This window comes from Schistocerca nitens, chromosome 3, assembly GCF_023898315.1.
Source record: "Schistocerca nitens isolate TAMUIC-IGC-003100 chromosome 3, iqSchNite1.1, whole genome shotgun sequence".
NCBI classification, from domain to species: Eukaryota; Metazoa; Arthropoda; class Insecta; order Orthoptera; family Acrididae; genus Schistocerca; species Schistocerca nitens.
This window is the reverse complement of record NC_064616.1, coordinates 584,252,965-584,267,712: the sequence shown is the minus strand read 5'-3', so window position 1 is coordinate 584,267,712 and position 14,748 is coordinate 584,252,965.

The window sequence follows — 14,748 nt, the reverse complement described above, 5'->3', positions numbered from 1 at the left end:
TTCGTAAACAACACGTGCGAGGTGATACAACACGTGCGAGGTGATGGAGATCCACACGCAGTTGCATAGGCAAAACATCAGCGCCGATTTTCAATTAATGTGTGGGCAGGAATTATTGAGAATAGACTAATAATACCTTACATAGTACCAAACAGGTTGACTTCTGCTAGATATCGTGAGTTTCTAACCTCACATAGACATTTAATGGGCAATGGATTAGTCAGGGAGGTCCAGTGCGTTGACCAACTCATTTCCCCTTCATAATCCCTTCGAGTTTTGGTTGTGGCGACACTTCGAATCTTTGGTTTATACAAGTCCGATTAACGACGTACAAACATTACAGAAACACGTATCAATGCCTGCCAGCGCATCCATGATCAACTTGGAATTTTTCAGAGAGTGCGCGATTTCCTAAGACGTCGGACAGAAGCATGCTTTACCATGAAAGAACATCATACTGAGGACCTCCTTCACCGATATCTCACAAGAGCAGGTAATAGCAAGCAGTTTTTTTAGAAGCTCTGCTGTTTCACGGTAACAGAAAAAATGTTTTCTCATTTGTTTACTCAGCTGTTTACCGCAGTCTGTAGATCGTTTGTAGTAGCAGAGTTTGCAATGAAAGAGATTTGTTTCCCAGTTACGAAGATAAGCGAGTGTTCATAGCTCTTAAGATATGCATTTTGGGGTCCACATTTAAAATATGAAATTCTTTTCTGTAATACCATGTATACCGTGGCAATTAACAACGCGAAAATATTAAAACGTCCATTGTGGGCGATAAAAATGTATGAGCAGATGGGAGGAGAGAGGACACTTGATATTGCTTCGAAAATAACTTCTTTTAGAGGACGAATACTCGTTTCGAAATTGATAATGAACTACCGGACCTTGTGCAAAAGAAACTAAAATAGCAGGACACTGTGATGAGAAAAGCAATTACTTATTTCGAGAAGTTATCAACTACTCTATGATTCCATAACCCTGGTGAATCGAAGTCCATCAAAAAGCTATACTTTCGGCAGCTAAACATCCTCCTTGCCAGCACCAGTTCTCATAGTGGTGTCATGGACATGTCTTTCTCAATAGCTCTGTGAACGCAGACTCGATATTTACTTTTTAATTTTCTCCACTGCTGTCTGCGGCCTACACTCTTTTAATGTGCAGTACATTTCATTTAATGCTATATCATGTTTGTTCTCGTTGTGATAATATTTATTTTTGATGTGAAGACTCACATATTCTTTGCGTCAAGTTGCCGTATTCTACCTTCTTTCTTCTCGAAATAACTTCATTAGTGTGCCACGGGAGCTGTTGAGTGTACAGTTGCAGACGTCTCCCTTGAAAGCACAACAGAGATTGAACGCTTCGGCTTCTATCGGTAACATTCGTGTATCACCGAATGCGCCTTCACGCACGGATATAGATTTACATTCGGTTGACTGCAACATGCTACAGCTCGGTCCGGTGTAACAAGCAGCAGCAACAGCAGCAGAAACAGGGTGGTGTGGGGGTGTTGAGGGGGGGGGGGGGTTAGCTAGCTTAGTCAGTCTGCGCAACTCTACGAACTCATCTTGTGAGTGTGTGAGTGAACGAGAAAATGAACAGCCAGGCTTATAGCGGGAAGGTCGGGAAACAAGGCCAGTGTTGACTCTCTTCGCCGGAGTGCCTCGTCCGAGATGTAGAGGAGGCTCTGCCGGCGGCGATTGAGCGCACTGGCTGTGCCCAGCTGTACGTCGTGGCTCATGTCGGCACGAATGATTCTTGTCGCCTGGGTTCAGAGGCCATCCTCAATTCCTACAGGTTATTGGCTACTTTGGTGCAGACTAGATAGCCTCGCACGAGGGTTTTCGTGTCAGAGCACTGTTTCCAGAACCGATCGCTGTCCTCTGGTTTGGAGCCGAGTGAAAAGCTTAAACCAGAAGCTGAGACGATTCTGGGACGATCTAGAATGGGGATTCCTCGACCTTGTCAGTAGGGTGGAGAAATGTAGGACACAATAGGTCAGGTACGCATTTACATGCTGGAAGCAGCTTCTAGAATATCTACATCTACACCTACATCCATACTCCACAAGCCACCTGACGGTGTGTGGCGGAGTGCATGTGGCGTACAGACGTGAGTTTTTTAGGCTAGAGAAATTCCCCCATAGACCCGACAAGGTACGTTTTGATCTCATCCAGGGAAGACTATCAGCGTCATTAATTAAAGAGAGTAGCATTTGCCATGGAAGATCGGAGAAAGAAAATGTTAATATGGAATTAGTTAACTGCAGGATAATACTAAAAATTAAATTATACCAAAATGAAATAAAAACATAAGGATAGATGATTTAGGATTCTCTTGGACAGGTAGGTTAGAGAGTTTAAAAAGAGAATAGTGATGTTCGATGGCAGGAGGAACAGGACTACTGGTCTTCTGAGTACAGGGTTATAAATACAAAATCAAGTAGGCGTAATGCAAGAGTACATCTAATAATGAATGAGAAAACAGAAATGAGGGTAAGCTTCTATGAACAGCAATACGAACGCATTATCGTAGCCAAGATAGACACGAAGACAACAGCTGCCACAGTACTACGAGTTTACATGCAAAGTAGCTCCGCAGATGATGAAAAGGTAGAGAAAATGTATAATGAAGTAAAAGAAATTATTCAGGTAGTTATGGTAGAGAAAAATTTAATTGTGATGAGGGATTGGAATTCGATAGTAGGAAAAGGAAGAGAAAATAATAGGTGAATATGGACTGGGGGAAAGGATTGAAAGAGGAAGCATTCTGGTAGAATTTTGCACAGAGTATAATTTAATCGTTGCTAACACTAGGGTTAAGAATCATGAAAGAAGGCTGCGTAAGTGGAATAGATCTGGTGATGTCGGAAGGTTTTATACTGATCATATAATGGTAAGACAGAGGTTCAAGAATCAGATTTTAAACAGTAAGACATTTACAGCGGCAGATGTGGACTCTGGTCACAATTATTGGTTATGAACTGAAAACTGAAGAAACTGCAAAAATACAGGAAATTAAAGTAGTGTGACCTGCATAAGCTGAAAGAGAGAGACTTTCAGAAGGAGCATTAGGTAACGATTGGCTGAAATGGAGGAAAGGAATAAATTAGAAGACAAATGGGTAGCTTTGAGATATGAAATAGCGAAGGCGGCAGAGGATTATGTAGGGGATATCGAATTTAACTGATGAAAGTAGAAAATGTAAGAACGCAGCAAATGTATCAGGCGAAAGGGAATACAAACGTCTAAAAAATAAGATTGACAGAAAGCTAAGCAGGAATGACTACAGGACAAATGTAAGGTTCAAATGGCTCTGAGCACTATGGGACTTAACTTCTGAGGTCATCAGTCCCCTAGAACTTAGAACTACTTAAACCTAACTAATCTAAGGACATCACACACAACCATGCCCGAGGTAGGATTCGAACCTGCGACCGTAGCGGTCGCGCGATTCCAGACTGTAGCGCCTAGAACCGCTCGGCCACTCCGGCCGGCACAAATGTAAGGATATAGAAACATGTATAACTAGGAAAAAGATAAATACCACCAACAGGAAAACTAAAGATATCCTTGGAAGAAAGAGAAGAAGATGAATGGATATGAAGAGCTCAGATGGAAAACACGTTCTCTGCAAAGTAGGGTAAGTTGAAATGTGGAAGGAGTATATAGAGGGGCTACACAAACAAGGGAAATGAACTTGAAAGCAATATTATAGAAAAGGAACAGGACATAGATGAAGATGAGATAGGAGATACGGTAAGCAAGAAGAATTTGACAGAGTACTGAAAGACCTAAGTCGAAACAAGGCCCTTCGAGTTGACGACATTGAGTAAATCTATGTAGGACTTGTAGACCTAGAGAAAGCTTTTGACAATGTCGACTGGCATACACTACTACTGATATCCCAGGGACAGCCACCCATGACAAAAAATATGCCCTCTGGTAAGCAAGATGTATGAGACAGGTGAAAGAACCTCATACTTCAAGAAGAATGTAATAAAGGAAATTCCAAAGGAAGCAGGAAGCGGGTGTCAATATTGCCGAACTATCCGTTTAATAAGTTACGGTTGCAAAATGCTGACACGAATTCTATACATAAGAATAGAAAAACTGGTGGAAGCCGACTTTGAGGAGATCGGTTTGGATTTAGGAGAGACGTTGGAACACGCGAGGCAACACTGCCCCGCGACTTCTCTTAGAGGATAGATTAAGGGAAGACAAACCTATGTTTACAGCATTCGTAAACTTAGAAAAAGGTTTTGAAAATGTTGACTGTAATACTGTCTTTGAAATTCTGAACGTAGCTGGTGTATGATACAAGGAAAAAAAGACTATATACAACTTGTACAGAAACCAAACTGCAGTTATAAGAGTTGGGGGGGCATGAAACAGAAGCAGTGACTGATGATGGCCGAAGTAGAGAGGATATAAAATATAGGCTGGCAATGGCAAGAAAAGCGGTTTCTGAAGAAGAGAAATTTGTTAAAACGGAATACAGATTTAAGTGTCAGGAAGTATTTTCTGGTGGTATTTGTTTGGAGCGCAGCCTTGTATGCTAGTGAAACGTAGACGATAAACAGTTAAGACACAAAGAGAACAGAAGCTCTTGAAATGTGGTGCTGCAAAAGAATGCTAAAAATTAGATGCGTAGATCGCGTAACTAATGAGGAGGCAGTAGTTAGAAGAGTCTTGCACAGGATAGAGTAGGGTGGAGAGCTGCATCAAAACTCTACGCACTGTAGACAACAACAACAACAACAACAACAACGTATTCAAGTTTCCTAATGTGTTTCCAGAAAATTATTCATCCTTGTAAGTTGGTCATCATAATATGAATATCATTTATGGAAATCGGTCTGTATCGAATGAAATAAAATTTTTACATTGCATTCCAGTATCGGGCCAAAGCTGTGACCTTTGCCATTCTGTAGTGAGGTACTTAATAACTATCACATTATAAAGTTATTAAGCTGTACATCAGAGCATTATAAATAGCTACTGACTTCGTGCGTTGTATACAGAGGTTAGCGCTATGTTGTAACCTCGGAAGCTGTGCTTCATCTAGATTTCAACGTCCTTTTGCGGAAGTGCAGAAAACCGCAAGATGAGATATGTGGCTACAGACGTTGGGAATGTTGTGTAACGTTCCCTGGCTTCTGCGAAATGTGATCAACGTTCGTTGTTGCCGTCCACGTGTTCCAGGCATAATGACACGTATGACACTTCGCTATGCCATGTAACTACTCACCACTGATAAAGGAAACGTTATATCAGCAGATTTCAGCCTTTTTTTAGGTCTGAATTAGTTACACCAGCCTCTTTTTCCATCACGGAATCGGGTTAATTAAACATAATTCCCAGATCGCCGAGCTTAGCCTTGTTGTTATTTGACTACACTTGCAGAAATTGCTTGTCTGTCTAGTGGATCGGAAGTAATTTGTTGTGCTCAGTCTACATTTAACCTCAAAACTAGTACCTTGTAACGTCCTCTAAGAAAGGGAAATATTAAAAGCTACATGGATGGTAAAGTCACATAACATACAGTCACTTCAGTTTCTGGTTAAACAAGTTTTGTTTTCGCGTGGGATACATCGAGTAGCACTATGACTTCCCCCTTCAAATCCTTTGTTTGATTCGCGATAGTTTGTGGGACGAATGGTTCCCAGTAGCCCTCTGTATAAGTTGGAATTTCTCTTATTTTATCGTCATTTCGTGTGATGATATATGTAAGGGGAATAACACGGGGCTCGAATTGTTTTCGAAAGCGGACTTGTGGAATTTTAACAGCGAGCCACACCGTTATGCCTAACGCCATTCTTTCAGTGTCTGCCACTGTAATCTCCGCGATGATTTCGTGTTCACTAAGGGAATTCATGACTAATTCCGCTGTTCGTCTTTGAACATTAACTCTCCGCTATTAATAATGTCTGGGAAGTTCCCCAGACTGACAAACAGTAGTCAAGAATTTGTTGAATGCGCGTTTTGTATGTTAGTTCCTTCATGCACAGCCGGCCGAAGTGGCTGAGCGGTTAAAGGCGCTACAGTCTGGAACCGCACGACCGCTACGGTCGCAGGTTCGAATCCTGCCTCGGGCATGGATGTGTGTGATGTCCTTAGGTTAGTTAGGTTTAAGTAGTTCTAAGTTCTAGGGGACTTATGACCACAGCAGTTGAGTCCCATAGTGCTCAGAGCCATTTGAACCATTTGAACCTTCATGCACAATTTGCATTTCCTTGGGACTATTCTTATGAAACAGATTGGCGTCTGGCTTTCCCACAAATACAATTAAGTGGTCTTTCCATCTTTACTCGTTTCGGTAACATACTTCTACGCATTCTGCGGTTGTGAATGTTTCCAGTGATGCATAGCCAATAGTGGGATAGAACCACAACGCTTAGTGCCACCCGTTTACACATAATACGTTACATACAAGGTGATTCCGTGGTGATGTCATAAACTTTCAGGGATGATGCAGAAGTGTAAATGTATCAATTTAAGTTAAGGAACCCTGGTCCGGAAATGATCGAGTCGAAAGCTACAAACGTATATCGTTCGGATACATCTGACAGTGTAGTACATGTAGGGGCACTGTTGTTGCTAAGACTGTAAAGACGGTAGTATAGACTAAAACAAGAGAAAATATCTAGTAAACATGGGCTCTGAAAAGTAACCTTAAGAGCTAAGAGCACTTGTTCGTCTTAGATAATATGAAACACATCTTTTCTACTGCAAGCTCTTTGGTTTCCTATTTTTGGAGGAGGTAGTATGGACCAAAACAAGAAAAAAAGTGCATGTAACATGAACTCTAAAATGCATACGTCAAGAGCAATGGGCCCTTTTTCAGTGGAAAAGATGTGTTTCACTGTAGGGAAGTTTAAAAAGTGTTCATAGTTCTGAAGGTATGCATTTTAGAGCCCATCTTTACCGATTTATTTTTTATTTTTTTGGCCCATTCTATCACCTCTGAAAGCTGACTACCCTACAATCTTAGTAACAACAGTACCGCTACATGTATACATGTTCAGATGAACCAATACAGTTTACGCTTGTAACTTTTGACTGGGTCGTTTCCGGGCGAGGATTCCTTATCTCAAGCTGATACATTTACCCTTCTCCATCACTCCTAAATGTTTGTAACGTCATCAGAGAATCAGCCTGTACGTTTATGTTGATGGTCAAATATTACGCACTGAGTACATTACTGATCCGCTGTATAGCTTCTGAGATTTCAAAGTGACTGAATTCTCGGTTTGGTATGTAACAGTAAAATCTGCGAACAGCGTCGTGGAATTATGAATGCCATCGAAACATGTTGTGAACAGAGAGAGGCAGTTGTGACGTAACGGTTGGTAATGGAAGCAAGACTGAAGAAAAATCGAGATACGTTCATAGATTTGTAGAACTGGAAAAAGCGTTCGATGGTGTAAAATACTGCAAGATGTTCGAAATTTTCAGAAAAATAGGAGTAAGTTATAGGAAAAGATGGCTAATATACAGTACGTACAAGAAACAAGAGGGGACAATAAATGTGGAAGACCAAGAACGAAGTGCACGGATTAAAATGGGTGTAAGAGAAGGATGTAGTCTTCCGCCCCTAATGTTCAGTCTATACATCGAAGATGCAATGTTGGCAATTAAAGAAAGATTCAAGAGTGGGATTAAAATTCAAGATGAAAGGATATCAATGATAAGATTCGCTGGTGACAGTGCTATCCTCGGTGAAAGTAAAGAAGAACTACAGGATCTGTTGGATGAAATCAACAGTCTGATGAGTACAGAATATGGATAGAGAGTAAATCGAAGAAAGACGGAAGTAATGAGAAGTAGTAGAAATGGAAACAGCGAGAAACTTAACATCAGAATTGGAGAACACAGTGTAGATGAAGTTAAGGAATTCTGTTACATAGGCAGCAAAATAACCAATGACGAACGGAGCAAGGAGGACACAATAGCAAACTAGCACTGTCAAAAAGGGCATTCCTAGGCAAGAGAAGTATACTAGTGTCATACATAGGCCTTAATTTGAGGAAGAAATTTCTGAGAATGTACGTTTGGAGCACAGCGTTGTATGGTAGTGAGACATGGGCTGTGGGAAAACAGGAACAGATGAGAATATAAGCACTTGAGATGTGGTGCCACAGAAGAATGTTGAAAATTAGGTGGACTGATAAGACAAAGAATGAAGAGGTTCTCTGCTGAATCGGCGAGGAAAGGAATGTATGGAAAGCACTGACAAGAGGAAGGGACAGGATATGTGTTAAGACACAAGGTAATAACTTCCATGGTAATGGAGGGAGGTATAGAAGGTAAAAAGCGTGGCGGAAGACGGAGTGTGGAATACATCCAGCACATAATGAAGGACATAGGTTGCAAGCGCAACTCTGAAATGAAAAGACTGGCACAGGAGAGGAATTTCGGGGCAGGTCGCATCAAACCAGTCAGAAGATTGATAATTTTTCAAAAATAATAAAAATAAAATAAATTAATAAAAAAGAAGAAGAAGAAAGTGAAGTGAACAACAACGGTCTGATAATGTTCTCTTGCAGTATTCCCTAAGTACTTTCAGCTATCTTCGGCGTCTTTCGGCACGAGCAGATAAAAACTGTCGGTATGATGTATCTGTCGGTCTGCGGCGTTGAGCTAGGTGAGGCGCTCGTGGTATGAGAAGCATTTTGCCTCGGCGACGCTACTCGGACAGATACATCTCTGAATATAGACCTACCAATCGTTGGAGGTCATAACAGGTTATGACATTTCAGAAACATGGTTCACAGCACATAATTTATGTCTTCACGCCTGATAAATAGTCACCATTAAAACCAGTGCTGTGTTACATAAAAACCTGTGTGATAGCTATAAGAACAGGGGTGATGAGCGATATCGAGCAGCACCAATGTAAACGTTGGAATTGGTTTCACAACTCAATTATGAAAGCTCTTGAACTGGTTCTCTAATCTAAATCGATCTGCACGATGGAGCCACTGGAATATGTGTTGTGGAATATGTATTTGTTTCGAAACGAACTAAGTACTTCGAACACTACCAACTCATATTATAAATATCAACGCATGGGGCACATCTCTAGGCAACCGTTCTGTTACTTGTGCAATTTGAACTCCTATTTTACATTTTTACACAAGTATTTTGTTAATGAAATTAAATCTGAGATGTGAGATAGATCTAAAATCGACATGGACGTGAACAAGCAGCTTTTGCATCCTATACTTTCAGCATCACTCTTCACCTATATCTCATACGACGTTGCAGTTCTGTGTCAACAGTGAATGATATTAGATACAGTAAATCAGTATTAGGAATTATGTATATTTACGAGTGGAAGTTTAATTTTTACAACAATTTGTCTACGAGTTGAGTTTTGAACGCATGACAAGTTTTCGGTAGCATAATCTAGAGCATCATGCATCTAATATCACTCAAACTGTGCCAAGCTTTTCATAACATTCATAGGATTATGTAATTTCTCAGATCTTGTGATTTTGAGTATACTACGAGTACATATCTTTGTTGATGTTAATTCTTAAAGGAAAAACATTTTTTTTTGTTATTTGCTCTGGTATACTCCAAACCATAAGGTGTGAGGTGTACCTTAATTCTATGGATGTTGAGAGAAGCCTGACACAATTTAAGTGATATTAGAAAAGTAAATAAACGTATACTGAAAATACACCTCTTAGAGAAACGATTGTAGTAAATAATCTTTCTTAGATAAATAAATACAGTTTGTAATACTACTGTACCTAACATCATTCAGTGTTGGCATAAAACCGCAACGTCCTAAGTATTGTAAATTAAGAGTAACACGCGCTAAAAGCATGGGATGAAAATACTACCCGTTCATGTCATAATGCGTTGGTCCACCTCTGATCCTTATGCAAGCAGTTATTCGGCTTGCCATTGATTGATAGAGTTGTTGGATGGCCTCCTAAGGGATGTCGTGCAATATTCTTTCCAATTGGCGAGTTATATCGTAAAAATACCAAGCTGGTTGAAGGGCCCTATTGGGTAGAGATCCAGCGTCCTCGGTGGCCGAGGTAGGATTAGGGAAATACGAAGGCAAGCAGTACAAACTCTCTCCCTGTGCGGGCGGGCATAATCTTGCTGAAATGTAAGCCTAGGATGGCTTGCCATGAAGGGCAACAAAACGGGGCGTAGAATACTGTCGACGTACCGCTGTGCTGTTCGGGGTGTCTCCAAATGCGTTTTCGCTGGTCACATGGGCTCAAATGAAAGCGGGACTCGTCACTGAAGACAATTATACTCCAGTCAATGAGATTTCAGGCCAGAGACGTGTCTGGAGATGCCCCGGACAGCAGTGGAATACCAGCCTCACTGTCGTCCGCCATAGTGTCCGACAACCAGAAGTGATGGTCTGGAGTCCCACTTCTTTTCGTAGCAGGATCCCTTTGGTTGTCATTCGCAGCACCCTTGCAGAACAGCAGTAAGTCGACGAGCTTTTCCAGGGCTTACATTTCAACAAGATAATTCCCGCTTATACATTGCGATAGATTCTACTGCTTTTTTCATGCTTGCCAATTTCTCCCTTGGCCAGCGAGGTCTCCGGATACCTCCCCAGTTGACAAGATTTGGAGCATTATGGGCAGAGCCCTCCAAATAGCTCGGGATTTTGATGATCTAGTTCGCCAAGTGGACAGAATTTGGTACGACATCCCTCAGGAGATCATTCAACAATTCTAACAATCTGTGTCAAGGCGGATAACTACTTACAGAAGGACCAGAGGTGGACCAATGCCGTACTGACTTGCTCAGTTTGTGAATTTCTTCCTCCTGAATAAATCATTCATTTTTCTGAAACTGTAATTATTTGTTTGTCTGTAAATGTATATCTCATCTACCGATTGCCGTTCCATTCACATAATTCCTTAATGATGAGTCGTTTTTTTCCTTAGAGTAAATTTTAGCTGCTACAAAAACTTGAGTGAATCTGAAGTTCACTATAAATGTTTAACTCATTCCCAGAGGAAAGTAATATCTGTGACCCAAGGAACACTTCAACCTCTCAAAATAATAATGAAACACGAAAATAGGCATAAAAGATAGAACCCTTCCCTAATTTATATTACTTGATCACTGTTTGAAATTAAGCAAAAGACATTTGTTCTGTAAAAACTGTAATCCAAAAGAGTACTTTCTGAAGAAGCTGTCTTCAACAGCTTAAGGGGGGAGGGGGGTAGGACGTCAAACGGGCCGACTTAGAGCAGGAGAGGCATCACAGGACATTTTCACTTCCAGTATACTTTTAGAAATACATCCATAAAACTTTGTCAGCATCACCAGGAAAGATTCAGGATTCACACTCATTGCAGTGGAAGTTCGGAAACATAACAAAATAATTTTCTTTACGTGGGAAATTTCATCATTTTTTCACTTACTTATGGCTGCATTTGTTGCTATAGGTACACTTTTCTTCATAAGTTACAGAGATTCTTCGATGAATTTTGCACAGCATACATACCATACGTACAAGTGTATGAAACTCTATAATTTATTTAATTTATGAAAAAACGAATGATTTGTTGAATTTTTAAACTTCATGTTTAGAAAAAACACAAATTTTGTAGTTAATTACCTCAATTTTTACCACAGTTTTTAATAGATTTGAAAAATTCTAGAGTTTCATACACCTTTAAGTATGGTTTGTATGCTGTGCAAAATTAATCGAACCATCTCTCTTACTTAAGAAGAAAAGTGTACCTATAGTAACAAATGCTGCCATTAGTAAGTGAAAAAAATGATGAAATTTCACATGTAAAAAAAAAAATACTTCGTTATGTTTTCGAACTTCCACTGCTATGAGTGTGAATTTTGAATCCTTCCTGGTCATGCTGACAAAGTTTTATGAATTTATTTATAAAAGTATAGGCAGTGGAAATTAAAATGTACTGTGGTGCCTCTCCTGCTCCAAGTCGGCCCGTTTGATGTCCTACCCCCCTTAAACAGTTTTTCCCATATCCATCGTGTGTCTGTGAAACGACAGCCATAGGCTTAGCAATTTTAGTGTTTTACTTTCTCAGACAGTGAAACTTACAATCTTATTCCGGACGAGAGATTGTCAGTTACTAAATAACGACGAGGAAACCCTTTCTAACCATTCTTCAGGGCAGTTGCTCAAAATGCGTACCACTGATCATAGAAACCAACATTTCTTGAAAGAATTTTTGACTCTTCATCACGTATTAACATGACAATCTCTGTACGATCAAATAACGAATGTGATGTTCCTTGCAAGTACTACGACATGAAATTCAGCTAATTTCAAAAGGACAGCAATGAATAACTTGACAATGGCTACAAAGCTGAAACTGCAATAGTGTATCCAGAAAGGAATAAGTAACAGTCAAATGGCGAAAACATTATCATTTAGACAAAATATTAGTCATCTCCTTAGAAGAAAACTCTGTTTGTGTTGGAGCAGAACTGGTACCAGGCGCCCATGTGACCCTCCACCACCGGCAGGAGTCACGGGACTGAAGTGGTGCGTATGTGCCAATCGTCTGTATGCAGTCAAAGCAGAATCTTGGGTCGCGATGGAGACGTGGCAGAATGGCAGAAAGGAGCTATCGTGTTTAGACGTCACCATGACCTCACCGAGAACGAATATGACCGATTGTTTGGTGTGTCAAACTCTGTCTACAAGGAATGGTGTACTACTCACAACCATGTAACACGGCATGAAACGTTAGTCGTAAAAAGATCCTAACCGACAGAGACCAAAGACGACCGCCTCGTTTTCGCAATGGCAATCGATTTAAAGCCCAACAGGTATGACTGCTGTCACTGAATGCATGGCAGTCTCAACTAGTTTCGGAGCAAAGATTATAAATGGGACTGCATGCAGTGGACTTTTGGAGTCGGACACCTCACAGAAGGTCTTTCCTCACGATAGAGTAGAAAGCTGCGCGTCTTAAATGGGTGAAACAGCACAGAAACTGGATAGTAGCTGACTAGAGGCGATTGGTATTGGTCAACCAGTCGTTATTTTGTCTCTTTCCAAATAATGCAAGACACTGGTGAACCAGCGGCTGGATGAGGCGTTTAAATGGCACTATGTGCAGGGCGGAGTTCAGGCTGGAGGTAATTCTGTGATGTTTGAAGCATGGTTTTCGTACCACCACTTGGGCCCACTCATTCAGGTTACCGTGAACGTAAACTATGATATTTATTTCAAATTATCGGTGACCAAGTATTGCCCATTCTTACACATCTTCAAAATGGATATGCTGTGGTCATTTATGTCTTCCAAGATGACAGAAACACTGGAACTTCCTGGCAGATTAAAACTGTGTGCCCGACCGAGACTCGAACTCGGGACATTTGCCCTTTGCCCGCGAAAGGAAGTTCGAGTCTCGGTCGGGCACACAGTTTTAATCTGCCAGGAAGTTTCATATCAGCGCACACTCCGCTGCAGAGTGAAAATCTCATTCTGACAGAAACATTGTTCACATTGCTGCACGTGTTCCTGGTTTGATGACTCCTCAGCCACTTCGAATGACCCTCTAAAAAATTGGTTCAAATGGCTCTGAGCACTATGGGACTTAACATCTATGGTCATCAGTCCCCTAGAACTTAGAACTACTTAAACCTAACTAACCTAAGGACATCACACACATCCATGCCCGAGGCAGGATTCGAACCTGCGACCGTAGCAGTCGCGCGGCTCCGGACTGAGCGCCTAGAACCGCTAGACCACCGCGGCCGGCGACCCTCTAAACCAACCGATCTTAATGCCATATAAATATAGACGATGTCTGCAACTGTTTGAGCTGTGGGTGAACCTTATCAATCAAGATCCTCGAAATTTGGCAGCTCTACGGAATCTAATCAACAATTTGTTGCTTCAATTTGATATAGAATATCTGAAGAAGCTTCTGAAGGCTCTTCCTTGCCTAATTGAAGCCATCATCGAGGCTACAAGCAGCTTTACGTGGTATGAGCGTCTACATCTACATCTACATCCATACTCCGCAATCCACCTGACGGTGTGTGGCGGAGGGTACCCTGAGTACCTCTATCGGTTATCCCTTCTATTCCAGTCTCGTATTGTTCGTGGAAAGAAGGATTGTCTGTATGCTTCTGTGTGGGCTGTAATCTCTCTGATTTTATCCTCATGGTCTCTTCGCGAGATATACTTAGGAGGGAGCAATATACTGCTGGACTCTTCGGTGAAGGTATGTTCTCGAAACTTTAACAAAAGCCCGTATCGAGCTACTGAGCGTCTTTCCTGCAGAGTCTTCCACTGGAGTTTATCTATCATCTCCGCAGCGCTTTCGCGATTACTAAATGATCCTGTAACGAAGTGCGCTGCTCTTTGTTGGATCTTCTCTATCTCTTCTATCAACCCTATCTGGTACGGATCCCACACCGCTGAGCAGTGTTCAAGCAGTGGGCGAACAAGCGTACTGTAACCTACTTCCTTTGTTTTCGGATTGCATTTCCTTAGGATTCTTCCAATGAATCTCAGTCTGGCATCTGCTTTACCGACGATCAACTTTATATGATCATTCCATTTTAAATCACTCCCAATGCGTACTCCCAGATAATTTATAGAATTAACTGCTTCCAGTTGATGACCTGCTATTTTGTAGCTAAACGATAAGGGATCTATCTTTCTATGTATTCGCAGCACATTACACTTGTCTACATTGAGATTCAATTGCCATTCCCTGCACCATGCGTCAATTCGCTGCAGATCCTCCTGCATTTC